The 17,250-nt window shown below is 35.7% G+C and overlaps 1 long non-coding RNA gene across 5 annotated transcripts in view; it reads right to left on the bottom strand.

Annotated features, from left to right (window-relative positions):
• The window catches only part of LOC144282845 (uncharacterized), a 124,295-nt gene that overhangs the window by 20,263 nt on the left and 86,782 nt on the right, over positions 1–17,250 (bottom strand). For 2 of the 5 annotated variants that reach the window (XR_013351257.1, XR_013351258.1), the window contains one exon: positions 16,835–17,233. The exons of the other annotated variants lie outside the window; for them this stretch is intronic. This is a non-coding gene — a long non-coding RNA (uncharacterized LOC144282845). Of the gene's footprint in view, positions 1–16,834; positions 17,234–17,250 lie in introns of those variants that run through there. 5 annotated transcript variants of the gene reach the window in all.

Here is a 17,250-nt window from a genome sequence, read left to right as displayed (position 1 = left end):
TGAATTTCATTAGCATGTTTTCTATGTGCCCAAATGAATCTCAGATAAAGATGGTCAACAGGATAATATTAAGAACCAAGACTGTGCCTCAGTTCCTTTCAAGTTGACATTAAGTCATTAATCAACATTCTCTTAGGATGCTCACTGAGAAGTTATTAAGCTAACTATATTATTGGAAAGCTCAGAACTCTCCATCAATTTCTAAAAAAAAAAAAAAAAAAAAGAGAAGAAAGAAAAAGAAAGAAAGAAAGAAAGAAGAAAGAAAGAGAAAGAAAGAAAGAAAGAAAGAGAGAGAGAGAGAGAAAGAAAGAAAGAAAGAAAGAAAGAAAGAAAGAAAGAAAGAAAGAAAGAAAGAAAGGGTTAACAACCATGCTAAAATTCTTTCACTCTGTATCTTTAACATTTCTTATCTGGTCTTTCTGCTTCATTGTCCTCCTCCTGACTGTTCTCTGTACAAGATCAAAATAATATTTCAAACCTGATTAAGATACAACCCTGATCCTAATGCATCAATGTCTTTTCTGTAAGTCCTTATATGATCTAACATCTAGTTACTTCCTACCATTCTTATAAAACATTGTTTTTCTTCAGAAATTTTGCACTCCTCATTTTCTTACATAAAATGCTCTTCCCTTACTTAGGGACATGGCTTTCTTCTTCACACTGTACAAGGTGTACTCAAATGTAATATCCCATAGATGCTTTCCCTAATTGACTGTTTCAAAAAACGTGTCCCTTTTCTTACTTTCTGTATGTTTTATGATTTTTCATAGTATTTGTTAGTATTTGACACTACATATCAAATATCATATATCATGTAGAGATGATAGGTTCAGATATAGGTACTGGCATGGATGTAGATGTAGATATTAATATACACATTTATAGTATAAATATATATTTAGTTATTCATATTCAATTTTTTATCAACATTTTCTTTTTATTTTTTTTTCTTTTTTCAAAATTGTCTTAACATTATCAAAACTCACTTTCTATAGTTCAAGCATTTGCCTCATTTACTTTTAAGAAAATCATGTCTTTCAACATTTCTAACCCCCTAGAGTTTCTAAAGAGATAAATATAAGTGGTAGAATATGTCTCAAAATATCCCATCTTACACCAAGAATCACTAGGTTATATCACTGTGATTCATCAATTTTCGGTGATACTTGGTAGGACTAGGAAATTAGGAATAGAAACTTAGGTTCATGTTATTCACATTATTTTAATTTTCTGTCTCAAGTTTCACAATCAATATCCTAGGAATTATACTTCGGAGAGTTGTAAATAAGTACATGGGGAAAAACTTAAAATAATATAGAATTAGTAGGCATTCAATAAACATATGGTAACACAATTAATAGCCTGATGGAAACAGGACAGAGATAGGGCTCAGGTACAAGTGTTAAATAGTTGTTTTCCCATAATCTTACCTACACCATACATTACTTTTTTTTTTTAATTTTTTATTTATTTATGATAGTCACACAGAGAGAGAGAGAGAGAGGCAAAGATACAGGTAGAGGGAGAAGCAGGCTCCATGCACCAGGAGCCCGATGTGGGATTCGATCCCGGGTCTCCAGGATCGCACCCTGTGCCAAAGGCAGGCACTAAACCGCTGTACCACCCAGGGATCCCACATTACTTTTTAATATCAAAATATTCTGTACTTTCTTACTCTGATGATCATTCTCCTTGAAAAAAATTAGATAAGTTTGTTTTTTCTTAGGCTTACGTCAATACATTTCATAACATGGATCACTGGCTAAAATTTTTTGGCTGTTGTTGTTTTCTTTATATGTTTTTGTCAATGAAAATGTGTTGCTTAAGGTTTCCCTGTTGCTAATATAATTGTTGAATAATTTCTCTAAATTTGCTCATATGCCATATCCGAACATGATAGTAAATACAAATACAACACCCTAACACAAACATGCATACACATTGCTTCCAGAGGGTAATGACAGAAATTAGTATCAGCCTTATAGACATAAAAAAAATATGCAGGTTCAGGTCCCTGTAAAGAACCAAACAGTTCTCCCCTCTCCCTTAAAGAACCAAACAGATTGTGTTAGGTAAGAGTGGGAAGTACTAGCAGCAATTGAAGCTATTATGCTATACATGATGTCTTTGCTGGAGTATTTTTTAAAAGACTTTGTTTATTTATTTGACAGAGAGAGCACAAGCAGGAGGAGTGGCAGGCACGGGTGGGTGGGGAGAGAGAAGCAGGTTCCCCACTGAGCAGGAAGTTCATTGCAGGAATTAATCCCAAAACCTGAGATCATAACAGAGCCCAAGGCAAACACTTAACCGACTGAGCCACCCAGGCACCCTATTTTGCTGGAGTAATACTTGTTAATAATTTAACAAGGCCTCAAGTAAAGGGAAGGGACTAACTATCAGTTAATGTGTTCTTGTCCATCCCTATTGATAAGAATACCTTCCATTCCTTTTATGATTTTTTTTAAAGTTTTTATTTATTTATTCATGAGAGACGCAGAGAGAGAGAGAGGCAGAGACACAGGCAGAGGGAGAAGCAGGCTCCATGCAGGGAGCCCAATGTGGGACTCGATCCCAGGTCACCAGGATCATACCCTGGACCGAAGGCAGGGGCTAAACCGCTGAGCCAGGGATTCCCTCCTTTTATGAATTATGCTTTGAATTCTATTAAGAATTCTTTTCTTAAACCAATGCAAGTTATGGTAAGGCTTCATTCTTTTGCATATCTTCCTCAGATCATCTGTTGAAAAGTATTCTACTCATAATTTTGTACTAGGCTTGTCTCCAGATTTTTCTATCCTCTAAGTATAAGGCATGGGAATCTCTTTATAATGCATCCAAAACGACCCACTAACTTTTTCACACTTAGGTGGCTAATCAACTCCAGTTTTTCTTTGTATTTTCTAATGTATTAAATATACCCAGAAGAAAATTTTAATTCCATAATATCTGTAACTATTTGTCCTGTATCTCTCAAAAGCCTGACCTATTATGTTTGCCTATGTATTCTCTCCTACTAGTATACCATGCCAATTCAGTTTTTAAATTACACCATAAGAGAAATAATAAGTATACGAAAGGAAAAAATAAAAATGCTGTTATTTGTAAGAAATATAATTGTATAAGTAGAAACCTCAAAAGAAAATCAGAATAATATATCAAAATTTATAATAAATTTAAGGTCACTAGAAATAAGATAAATATACTAAAATAATTTCCATTTCTATTTTACTTTCAGAAAAGGGTATTTAGAAAATGACATGAACACCATTTACAACTGCATCAAAAATATGAATATTCAGAAATATACTAGTGAAAGATGTTCAAGACATTTATAATAAATATTATAATCATATTAGTTTCCTATTGCTGCCATAACAATTTTCCACAAACTTAGTAGAACACATATTTCTACCATACAATTCTGTAATTCTGTAAATTATCATTACAAAGATTACAAAGTAAGTCAGCATGGCTACATTTCTTCTGGAAGCTCCAGAGGAGAATTGTTTCTTTGACTTTTCCAGCTTCTAGAGGCTGACCATATTATTAGGCTTATTGCCCCACATCACTCCAGCCCCTTCTTCTTTTGTCATACTTCTTTCTCTGGCAGGACCCTCTTATCTTCTTATCTTCCTCCTAAGGATCATTATGATTACATTGTCTCCACTCACTAATTTGGGATAATCTCCTCCCCTCTCAAAATGCTTAACCTAATCATAAGTCCCTTTTTGCTATGTAGGATAACATATCTACAGGTTTCAGGAATTAGGATATGTGGAATTTCTTTGCAGGATTGTTATACTGCCTAACACAATGGAAATAGTCAAAGAAGAAATAAATGAAGATCTTTATACTAAACATGGGGAACTATTAAGGGGGGTATAAATGTTCATGTATTAGGAATCTAAATATTGTAAAGATGTCAGTTTCTCCTAAATCTTTCAATATGTTCAATGCAACGCCAACTAAATTATTATTTGTTTATTAAATGGAAATATTGATTCTAAAATTTATATAAAAATTCCAAAGACAAATTATAGCTATAATAATTTTAAATTGGCTTAAAATTTTATAGTACTTACATTGTCATGTATCAAAACTTATTATGAAGTTTAGTATAATTAAGGTGGTATGATGTTCTTATAAAGATATATAAAGTCATCAGCAAAACAGGACAAATTAGAGATTCCAGAAATTGTCCATATATATGTATCTAATCCTCACAAAAGTGACACTACTGAACAAGAGTCCTTTTCAATCAATAGTTCTATATAAAGACCACATAGTGGTCCTTCCACATACAAATTCCAGGTACATTTATATTTACATGTGTATTTATCTCTGGATATGTGTTAGAATTAGAGGTTTTAGAACATAAATAGGAACATTAGCTATTGGTCACAGGGCAGGCATACAGTTAACAATACAGAAAATACTAACCATAAAACAAGATTTAAAAATTGGAATGATTGATGTCAACAAGGTGGTGAAATAGAAGTTTTCTACTGCCTTTCCCTCAAACAACACCAATTTTGACAATCACTCACTGATGAGAGCACTTTTGTGGAAATTTGGGAGTCAAGTAGAGAATTCTAGCATGCTTTTAAGGCAAAAAAAAAAAAAAAAAAAAATTCTGACATTGGATGCATTGAGGAGGGTAAGAGAAAATTTCACTTTAGCCACATCATTCTACCTCAAAGCTCAGTACCAAGAGACACCCACTTGGCCCATGATATCTTGCATATGGGAAACTGAGATGTCTTTCTCAGCTGTATGAGATACTACTACCACTTCTTTCTCACCCTATCCAGAATACTGTGCAGAAAGGAGGAGTAGGGAAGGACTAGGAGCACATTATCCAAAGCCTGGAACTGATCAAAGGGATGTGTCCTACAAACCACTTCATCTACTCCATTGGGAAGCTTATCCAGAGGATGCTGGAAGTGCCTCACCTAAGGCCATTGATCCAGGAATCTCACCTACATATCCCCACCCCCTGTGATGGGCTCCCTAAGAATAACCCTATGAAGAGCAGTATTAGCCTTCATACCTAATGAGCTCTGAGAATGCACAGAAAGCTATCCTAACTATGTACAACTGGGAGAAAGAAAACAAAGTTGAACATTCAGCACCACCTTACAGAAAGCTACTGGGAGGCTGTCATCACTCAGTCTGACTTTGAAGGATCAAGAGAAAGCATACAAGCTTAAGAATTACTTCCTTTCCCGAAGACAGAACAAGTATGGAACAGACATATCCACAGAAAAAGTCTGAGATAGCCTCAGAACTTCTATCAGAATTGACAAGTGAAAATAGCTTCTCCCAGAAGCTACTTCGTGAAGACTGGAGGAGATTGTTGCTTTTTTAAAATAAAGATAACAACACAAGCCTTCAAGAAACACAAAACATCAAGGAAACATGACAGTACCAGAACACAATTTCCAGTAACTTACCACAAAGCAAGAAAGATCTACGATTTATCTGATTAAAAGTTCAAAATAGGGGGATCCCTGGGTGGCTCAGCTGTTTAGTGCCTGCCTGCCTTTGGCCCAGAGCGCGATCCTGGAGTCCGGGGATTGAGTCCCACATCAGGCTCCCAGCATGGAGCCTGCCTGTGTCTCTGCCTCTCTCTCTCTCTCTCTCTCTCTCTATCATGAACAAATAAATAAATAAATCTTTAAAAAAAAGTTCAAAATAATGGTTTTAAGGAATCTCAGTGAGTTATAAGAAAACATTGAAAGATCACTCAACCAAATATAGAAACAATACACAAATAAAATGAGAAGTTTAACACAGAGATGAAATTATAAGAAAAAAATCAAACAGAAATTCTGGGGCTGAATAATACAATAAATGAAATTATAAATTCTAGAATACATAGAAGATTGAATCAGTAATCAAAAATCTCTCAACAAAGAAAAAAGCCAGGACTACATGGTCTCTCTAATGATTTCTACCAAATATTTAAAGAAGAATTAATATTAATCCTTCTCAAACTCTTCCAAAACATTAAGAGAAGGAAGCACTTCCAAACTCATTTTACAAGGCCAGTATTACTCTGATACCAAAGCAAAAAGAAAAAAAAAAAAAAGACACAGCAAGAAAAGAAAATTATAGGCCAATAACCCTGATGAACATAGATGCAAAAACTCTCAACAGAATACCAGAATACAGAGTTCAACAGCACATTATAGAGGTCATACATCATGAATTTGTCTTTGGGATGCAAGGAGAGTTCAACATACACAAATCAGTGAATGTCACACACCACATTACAGGATGATGAATAAAAACCATATGATCATCATAATAGTTGCATACAAAGCACATGACAAAATTCAGCCTACTTTCATGATAAAAACTCTCAACCAATTTAGGGCTAGGAATAATTTACATCAAAATAATAAAAGCCATACATATTAAACCCACAGCTAACATCATACTCAATGGGGAAAAGCTGAAAGTGTTCCTGCTAAGATGAAAAGCAAGAAAAAGATGCTCACTCTCACCACTTCTACTTCAACATAATTTTAGAGGTTCTATAGTCAGAGAAATTAAGCAAGAAATAGAAATTAAAGCCACCCAAATTGGAAAGGAAAAATTATAAATATGTTTTCAGATGATACGATCTCACCTGTAGAAAATTCTAAAAATCCCACCAAAAACTGCTAGAATTAATCAACAGATTTAGTAAACTTGCAGAACAGAAAATCAATATGCAAAAATTAGTTTCATCTCTACCATAACAAAGAACCATCACAAATAGAAATTAAGAAAATAATCCCATTTATAATTGCATCAAAACAACAAAATACATAGAAATAAATTTAACCAAAGAGTTGAAATATCTGAAATTTATAAGATATTGACAAAAAATTTGAAGAATTCATAAATAAATGAAAAAATATCCTGTGTTCATGGATTGGAAAAATTAATATTGTTAAAATGGCAATACTACCAAAGGTTATCTACAGATTCAATGAAATCCCAATCAAAATCCCTATAGCATTTTTCAAGGAAATAGAAAAAAACATCTCAAAATTTGTGTGTAAGCACAAAAGACTCTGAATAGCCAAATCAATCTTGAGAAAGAAGAAAACTACAACCGTTACACTTCCTGAGTTCAAGCCATAGTACAAAGCAATCAAAACAGTATGTACTGATAAAACAAAATAAAGCAACAACAACAAAAGACACATAGACCAATAAGACAGAATAAGTGCTCAGAAATAAATCCACACATATTTGGACAACTAATCTTTGACAAGTGTCAAGAATATACAATGTGTACGGGATAGTCTCTTCTATAAGTGATGTTGGGAAAACTGGATATCCCCATGCAAAAAAATGAAATCAGACCTCTGTCATACACCAATCACAAAAACTAGCTCAAAGGGATTGAATAAGCAAATGTAAGACTTAAAACCATAAAATTCCTAGTAGAGGGAACCAAACATAGGGGAAAAACTCCTTAATGTCAGTCTTGGCAAAGATGTTTTGTATGTAACACCAAAAGCACAGGCAACAAAAGCAAAAATAAACAAGTGGACCTAGATTAAACTAAAAAGCTTCATTTAAAAAAAAAGATTTTTTCATTTATTTACTCATGAGAGACACACAGAGAGAGGCAGAGACATAGGCAGAGGGAGAAACAAGCTCCCATTGGGGAGCTCAATGTGGTACTTGATCCCAGAACCCTAGGATCACAACCTGAGCCAAAGGCAGATGCTCAATTACTGAGCTACCCAGTTGCCCCTAAACTAAAAAGCTTCTGTGTGACGAAGGAAACAATTAATAAAATGAAAAAGCAACTTACAGAATGGGATAAAATATTCACAAACCACATATCTGATAAGGGGTTAAGATCAAAACATATAAAGAATACATAGCAAAAAAATAAATAAATATAAAGTACTTAATTTGCTTAAAAAATGAGCCACGTACTGAACATATAATTTTCCAAAGAAGGCATATAAATGGCCAACTCCATGAAAAGTTGCTCAGTATCATTTCCCACAGGGATGTGCAAATCAAAAGCACAATTAGAGGGGATCCCTGGGTGGCTCAGCACTTTAGCACCTGCCTTCAGCCCAGGGCATGATCCTAGAGTCCTGGGATTGAGTCCCACATCAGGCTCCCTACATGGAGCCTTCTTCTCCCTCTGCCTGTGACTCTGCCTCTCTCTCTCTCTCTCTCTCTCTCTCATGAATAAATAAATAAAATATTTAAAAGAAAAAAAAGCACGATTAGATATCAATTTATAGCTGTTAGGATGGCACTTACCAAAAAAGACAAGAAGTGACAAGTGTTGTGGGGAATGTGAGGAAAAGGGACCCCTAATAAATTGTTAGTGGGGATGAAAATTGGTATAGCCATAGAAAACGATGGAGGTTCCTCAAAAACTTAAAAATGGTAGTTCGTATGTTCTAGTAATCCCACTTCTGAGTGTATACCTAAATGAAACAAAATCAGTATTTCAAAGGGATATATACACTTCTGTGTTTATTGCAGAATTATTAACAATAGTTAAGATACAGAAACAACCTAAGTGCCCACTGATATATAAAGATAAGGAAGATGTAATATATATATACATATAGAGTATTATTCAATCATGAGAAGGAAGGAAATCATTTTATTCACAAGATGGATAAATCTTGTTAACACTAAAGCCAGACAGAAAAAGACAAATATTTTCTGGCTTATATGTGGAATCTAAAAATAAATCAAACTCATAGAAACAGAAAGTAAACAAACAAACAAAAAAAAAAGTAAAACAAACAAACAAGAAAACAAACAGAAAGTAGATTAGTGGTTATCAGGAGCTAGGTATGGGGAAAATGGGGAGCTTCCGGTCAAAGGACATAAACTTCTAGCCATAAGATGAATAAGTCCTGGGGATAATGTATAGTAGGGTGACTATAATTAATAATAGTGTGTTGTATAGTTAAAATCTGCTAAGAGAGTATTTGCTAAGAGAATGCTAAGCATTCTCATCACAATACAGACTTACATACGTCCGTACACACAAAAAAGGTAAACTATGTTGGGAGATGGCTATGTTAATTAACCTGATTGTGATAATCATTTCACAATATGTATGCATAATAGATCATCATGTTGTATTCTTTTAATATATATAATTTTATTTATTATTATACCTAAGAAAAGCTGGGGAAAATACATAAAACATTTTAATTTAAAAAATGTATGTTCTCTGATCACAACAGAATTAAGCTAGAAATCACTAAATAAAGGATATATGAAAATTACCCAAAGATATAGAAATTAAATGATTCACTTTCAAATATCCATGAGTCAAACAGAAAGTTAAAAGAGATCAGAAAATATTTTGAATTCATTTTAAAAATGTGAAATAGTAAATATTTTTATCTAAGAAACAAACTGGTAAATTTTTAAACTTTGTTTCAGTAAATGATAAATTTAAAGAGTTGAAAAGCAGGACACAAAGTGGGAGAAGAATTTTGAATCAGAATTTCAAAAAAGAATTTGGGGCAAATTCCCAAAAACATGTGAAAATTCTCTCAATCATAGTAAGTCATCAGATAAATTAAAGCCAGAATAGCTTTATATACTCCACAATATGGTTACACCTAAAAACAAATAAATAAAAAAGATTGAAATACCAAGTGGAAAGGTTATATAGGTACTAGAACACTCACACACTGCACACAGAAGTATAAATTTTACGGTCACTTGGGAAAATTACTTGGTAGTGTTTACTAAAGCTCACAAAGGCATATCCCATATCCCAGTTATTTCACTACTGTACAAGTTGGCAGGAAAAGACATGGGTAACAATGATCATCACAGTACTGTCCATAAAAACCAAAACTGGAAACAACCTTCTCAATTTTAATTAATGGGTTGCTTTTGACATTTGGATGGAATTGTTCTTACTGTGGTATAGCATCCTCCAGTCCACCAAAAATAGTAGTACTGTTTCCTGGTCATTTTGACAACCAAAGGATTCAAGTGACCTCTAGTAGAGAAGTATGAATTCCTCATGAACTACATTACCTGAAGGCCAGAGAATGGATAATACTGCAGAATAAAAGACACAGAAATAGGACATCCCAAGAGGGTAAGAAAATAGTTTCAGGAACTGATATTCTTTTTAAGGTGTAGAAATATGGTCTTTCTTTAAGGGATTCTGAGGAATGTCAGAAAGAAAGACTTAACAAAGGAATACACTGAATTACTTGAGAAAGTGAAAAATTTAAACCTTTTCTCTCTTGTGTTGTAATTTCCTTATACAGTTGTATAGCCATTAAATGAAAAGCTTTCACTTAGATTTTCAGTGCCAGTGAAATAATTATGGCAGGGACTGAAGCAACCTGTTTCAAATCTGCCTACTGGTCCTCTTAGAGACATCAGCCCATTGAACTAGCCATGCTTGCAGTACTTGGAGTTAAAAGCCTATACCAGACAGCCAAACAAGTAAGATCCCAGATGCTCTATGAGAACATGATATAGGACAGACCAGATGAAGAAATCAACCCCTTACCACCATAAGTCTTAAAATGTGGAAGTTACCCAAGTAGATAACCAGCAAAAAAATATTTTCTCTGTTCATTAAGAGGAAGGCAATAAATAGCAAGCTTCTTCCCCATCTAGGTCTGAATAACAAAGAGTAAGGTTACCCTTACTTATCATCTTTGTTATTAATGAAGATTAATGGGGAGGGTGTAGCTTCATTTAACACAGAATAGGCATTCCAGCTAAATGAGGCAAAATTACCCAACAAGTCATTGTCATGCTGGATTTGGGAAGTCTTCCACTGAGGGGGAGCAAAGAAGACCTAACCTCTTTGTGGGTTTGTTAGCTTCCTAGAGAAATGGCAGAAGCTGAGCTAAACATGCCATCATTTTTCTCAAATTTAACAACAGAGTAGTTTACTATCCATCCTTTGGAAGGAATAACTAAAAGCGGAGAGAGGCCTGGGGCACACTTTAAGGAAGAAACTATCAGGAACAGGAAGAAGAAAGGGTTCCTCTATCCTTTCTTGTTTTGTTTTGTTTTGTTTCCTTTCCCTTGACATATTAGGCTTAACAAAGAAGACTACGGTTAAAGAACTGTGTGACATTTCCCCTGACCGAACTGATTAGCAGTTTACCTGAGTAGCACTATGTCTATTTTTCATAAGTCCACTTCTCCAAACATCTCCAAATGATCCTAAGACATCAGTATTTGTTTAGATTTTGTCCCCCAAAGGTACTGAAATGAATCAAAACAATATATTCATTAAAGTAACTGTACGATCACTTGATACAGTTAAAAATCCACCCTTTGTTCTGTTTTCATACCAGATTGAGTCCAGCTTTATTCAACATTCTGTTATTAATTAGAATAAACTCAACAAAGTCAGGTAACATTAAGATACTTCAGTAATAAGATGTGCAAATACATTTCAACAATAAAACCTATGCCAAAATATAGAAATACCTTCAAATTTAACACAAATTCCCTGTTACATTTTAGGGAGAAATGCAAAATCCAGATTAAACTTCCTTGCAATCATGTTAAAAACACAATAAATTTAATTCCAAAATGAAATCTTCTTCTCCTTGTGAATTAAAGTTTTAAAGCCTGAATTTAAATCTTAAAACTATTCTCCAAATTCTCTTTATCTGTTAATTCTCTCTTAAAGGGTTATTTATGCCTGGTAGGAGCTAGAAATTTCCTCTTTGGAAATGTGTGGTTCCTGTAGAGCCCCTGAAGTTGTATTATTTTATTTCCAAGTGTCATAAGTACTACATTTATTCATTAAACAAATATTTATTGAGTACCTTCTGTGTGACAGGCACTTTCCTAAATTCTAAAAATTCTTCCTTAAATTCATCATTTTCACCTACCACTTCTATAGTTTAGTCTGCAGGCCTTCTTCTCTCTAATATGTCTAGAGTTTCCAACCTCTAAGTATGTTTGTTTTTTTAAAAATTTTTTTCTTTTTTTTAATTTATTTATTCATGATAGTCACATGGAGAGAGAGAGAGAGGCAGAGACACAGGCAGAGGGAGAAGCAGGCTCCAAGCACCGGGAGCCCGATGTGGGATTCGATCCCGGGTCTCCAGGATCACGCCTTGGGCCAAAGGCAGGCGTCAAACCGCTGCGCCACCCAGGGATCCCTCTAAGTATGTTTGTAATAATCTTTAACCAGTAGTTTTCTGATTCTGATTAGGGATTCTCAAACCTCAGTTTTCAGAGATGTCTTTCAGAACTCTGACGACCCTTTGGGGAGTCATTACTGTCTATTCTGGCATATTTTATTTTTCCCCGTGATATTTCTTTGGGTATCAGGCACGATTTCTCAATTGCGTTTAAAATATGTCTTTATTTTTGTGGCCTCTTTAAGAGCAATTATATGCCAGTGTTCATCAGTTTAGCCTGACCTTCAAGATCTCATTTCCCTCTCAGATATTTCTATATCTGTCCCTAAGATCTCAACCTTTTTCCTTTAAGAACACCTCTCTTTCTCCAATTCAATCATCCTGACTTGTTTGATTTTGTTTTTACTCCTGTACTGTTTCCATCCTGATCATCAAACTAAACTACTCTCCTCAAATCAATCCAGTTTCTTCTCAATTATTAAGCAAATCTGACACCAAGATTCAAAGTACTCCAGATACAGAACATTAATGCTGCTTTACAGAACATTAATGTTGCTTTATTAGTTTGCAATAATTTCCTTAAGATGTTTCTCTATTTCAGGTCATAAAAAGAGCATATTATTTTAATATACAAACTATCACTAATATTTATTCTACTCTACCATATTTTGTGGGTGAACTCACAAATTAAGTCATCGAAAATTAAACATTGGTCAGAGCTTATGTAATTAAAAAATCCAGAACCAATTTGGTCTCAAAGAATGGAGACTGATTCCTGACAGTCTATGGATAAACTGTATGAATTCAAAGATATCTAACCCCTTCGCAGTTCCCTCCTTTAGCCTGAATGTAGAATTTAATTTGAGCCAGGCTATTGAAAGTACCCAAATATGCCTGGCTCTAAGAATTAAGAGTTAAGGTGTCATTAATACTCTGTAGCAACACAAAGCTTCAATACCTGTCTTAGTTTTACATCAGCTGAGGCTGCAGCACACACATGCACCCCAAGTGTGATTACATTTCAACATTAGCACGTGGGCCTTGCTTACTTTCACTTGTGTGCACTTGCCATTCAGCTATGGCCATTTTCAAAGCATAGCAACATCTCTGCTTAGGTCATAAAATTTACCCTTGGTTAAGTGGCTCCCAGACTTCTGGTTTCCAGTCCACCATGTAAGAGGCTTGGAAGTCATCACTTCATTCTAAGAACAAGTAAAAATCTGAACAAACTAAAAAAAATCAATAACTCTTCTTAGATCTGTCAGAGAAGTGAGGTGAAAGGGCAAACCACTGTCCCAATAATTGAAGAGACAGCTGGATAAAGAGAATCATAACTTATAAGAGAGGAGACCCAAGAGCACAGGAACCAGTGCTGGGATAGGAAAACCTGAACTGTAACTGATGAATTGCTAAAGGCTGGGTGGAAGAGTGGGAGTTAAATACTCCAGTGGGGCCAAATCATAGGGGACTTCAATACTTTTATGATTTTTAGTCTGTGGGGTTCTACCAGTTTCACACAGTGACTCTTTGAAAAAAAGTGCCTGATGTCTTCCAGCAGGGAGAGGAAAAAATAAAAATATGCCAGAGCATTCTGTTTTTGTTGTTGTTGTTGTTGTTGTTGTTTTGTTTTTTGTTTTTGTTTTTTTATTAAGGCCTACCCTTAAGAGAAAGTATTTTACCAAACCTAACCTACTGGGGTTTTATCTGAACCTAACTGACCTGGGCAAAGGGGAATACCCAACTCCGGCCCTTTCTAGCCAACCTGTCCCATGTGAGGCAGGAGTTGGAAATGAGGAATGAGAAGCACTTATGAAATCCACATCTTAGGAGCACAGTCTCACTAAAAAACTGAGACCTGGGATCCCTGGGTGGCGCAGCGGTTTAGCGCCTGCCTTTGGCTCAGGGCGTGATCCTGGAGACCCGGGATCGAATCCCACGTCGGGCTCCCGGTGCATGGAGCCTGCTTCTCCCTCTGCCTATGTCTCTGCCTCTCTTTCTCTCTCTCTCTCTCTGTGTGTGTGTGTGTGTGTGTGTGTGTCATAAATAAATAAAAATTAAAAAAATAAAATAAAATAAAAATTAAAAAAGAAAAAACCTGAGACCTGCCCATGGAAGTATAAAACATGTCTCTTCCCCAACACTTTACCACCATATCACCAAAGTCCTATCTACCACAGTACCTTTTACCTAGTATATCATATCTGAATAGCAGTTAAAAAAAGAAAACAAACAAAACAGAAAACTACAAGGCACACTAACCAACAACAACAACAACAACAAAACAGTTTGAAGAGATATCAGAATAAGACTCAGATATGGCATGGAGGTTGGAATTATCAGACCAGAAATTTAAAACAACTATGATCAATATGCAAAGGGCTCTAATCAGAAAAGTAGACAACATTCAACAATGGATAGATGATGTAAGTAGAGAGAATTCTAAGAATAAAAAATAAATGCTATGGAACAAAAACACTGTAATAGAAATGATGAATACCTTTGATAGAATCATTAGCAGACTGCACACAAGTGAAGAAAGAATCTCTCAGCTTGGGAATGACAATAGAAACTTTCAAAACAGAAAAGCAAAAAGAAAAATTCTGAAAAAAAAAAAAAGGAAAAACATATCCAAGAACTATGGCATAACTACAGAAGATGAAACATGGGTTTAGGGGATCCCTGGGTGGCACAGCAGTTTGGCGCCTGCCTTTGGCCCAGGGCGTGATCCTGGAGACCCGGGATCGAGTCCCACGTCAGGCTCCCGGTGCATGGAGCCTGCTTCTCCCTCTGCCTGTGTCTCTGCCTCTCTCTCTCTCTCTCTCTCTCTCTCTCTCTCTGTGACTATCATAAATAAAAACAAAACAAAACAAAAAAACATGGGTTTAATGGGGATACTGGAAGGAGAAGAGGGAAAGGAACACAAGAAATATATGAAGCAGTAATGACTGAGAATTTCCCTCAAATTAATATCAGACACCAAACCACAGATCCAAGAAGATCAAAGAACACTAAGCAGGATAAATTCCAACAAAACCACACCTAATCTCTACTTTTACTTTCACCAACACCTTGAAGCACATATATACTTCACAGTTATAAGAAACAGCCATCAACTATAAATCAGGGTCTTCAGTTGATGGCAATTTTGACTTCCAAGGGACACAGTAATATCTAGAGATATTTATGACTGTCACAACTGGAGGGAAGGTACTAGTAGCATCTAGAGGTTAGAGGCCAGGTGTGTTACAATGCACAGAAAAGCCCCCACAACAATGAATTATCCAGAACTAAAAGTCAATAGGGCCAAAGTTGAGAAACTGTTATAATACAGACAAAGCCCTTAAAACTACAATCTCAAGTAACAAAATGGTGTGTTTTCTTGGGATTAAAAACCCTTACCCTAGGGAAACCTGGGTGGCTCAGCATCTGCCTTCCCCTCAGTGTGGGATCCCAGATCCTGGGATTAAGTCCCAATTTGGGTTCCCTACAAGGAGCCTGCTTCTCCCTTTGAGCAGCTGTTGAGCATCTGCCTTCCCCTCAGTGTGGGATCCCAGATCCTGGGATTAAGTCCCAATTTGGGTTCCCTACAAGGAGCCTGCTTCTCCTTTTGTCTGTGTCTCTGCCTCTCTCTGTTTCTCTCATGAATAAATAAATAAAATCTTTAAAAAATAGATAAATAAAAACCCTTACCCCAGGGTCTCTGGGTGGTTCAGTGATTGAGCATCTGTCTTTGGCTTAGGTCCTGATCCCAGGGGTCTTGAATCGAGTCCCACATCAGGGTACCCCTGGAGAGCCTGCTTCTCCCTCTGGCTATGTCTCTGCCTCTATGTGTGTGTATCTCCCAGGAATAAATAAATAAAATCTTAAAAAAAAAAAAAAAAAAAAAAAAAAACTTACCCTAGCAACAACAGTTAAAAGCTAGCTCGTTCCCAACCTAAAATAAGCCTCAGTAAGTCACGTTAAAAATTTCCAACCTACCTGCTAAAGGGATATAGAGTTCCACCAATTGTGTAGTGTATACCATGATACTTTTTTTTTCTTCTTCTAATGGAAGAGCTTGACTGAAGATTTGATTGCCAGAGGCATCCACTTCAAAGATGGCTATCTCCAATAAACACATTGCCAGTCTCTCTAGAGAGAGAGCCAGGCCAACTCACCCTATCTAGCTCCTTTGTTTTAGACATCATCAGGGATTTCAACAACTGAGCATTTAGGCCACTTATTTTTTTCTCTTCCTATGCTCCAAATTTCCCCCCTTATATGTTTTAAATCTATCAAAAAGAGAGAGACCCTAAAACTCTAGACCCCTACCCTTGACTTCAATAAAAGCAGGACCCCGGGCCTGTGTGTGCACTCTCTATCTCTCTATCCCATACCTCCCTGTGTGGCCTCACGTATTCTATGTAATTTCCAGGTCTTGTAAGTAATAAATCTTTATTTTTTCACAGTTTCCTGATGGTTATTCCTGGAGGATGTCTTGGAAACATAATAAGAACCAAGGGCATCCAATCACAACATTTTTTACTGATAGGCTAAGACCTACACAAACATGTGAGCTTACATCAGCTGGTTGCAGAGAAAGGAAATTTGAAAGTGAGGAAGATAAAATAAATAAAAGGAAAAATTACATATTTATATTTATTCTTCTTGTTTCTTTTACAATTGATATATTTGGCAAGATAAAATATTTTTTTTTTGGCAAGATAAAATATATATGCACAATATAGTATTAGGATAGTAATACATAACTATAATTCACAAAGACAATATACTGTGCTAAAGAGAATATTTCTGTAGCCAGAGTGAATGTGTTTTAATGCCATATCCCATAATTACTGATGGGGTATATTTCAACATTTTATTTTAATATGTCTCTGTCTGAATTGTTCTTAACCTAAAAATCAAGGATATGTGGGCTGGTTAATACATATAAAAATTAATACATAGGGATCCCTGGGTGGCGCAGCGGTTTGGTGCCTGCCTTTGGCCCAGGGCGTGATCCTGGAGATCCAGGATCGAATCCCACATTGGGCTCCCGGTGCATGGAGCCTGCTTCTCCCTCTGCCTGTGTCTCTGCCTCTCTCTCTCTCTGTGTGTGACTATCGTAGATAAATAA

The sequence above is a fragment of the Canis aureus genome, chromosome 14, assembly GCF_053574225.1.
Source record: "Canis aureus isolate CA01 chromosome 14, VMU_Caureus_v.1.0, whole genome shotgun sequence".
In the NCBI taxonomy this organism is placed as follows: domain Eukaryota; kingdom Metazoa; phylum Chordata; class Mammalia; order Carnivora; family Canidae; genus Canis; species Canis aureus.
The sequence above is the reverse complement of the archived record's forward strand: the minus strand, read 5'-3'. Positions and strand labels throughout refer to the sequence as shown.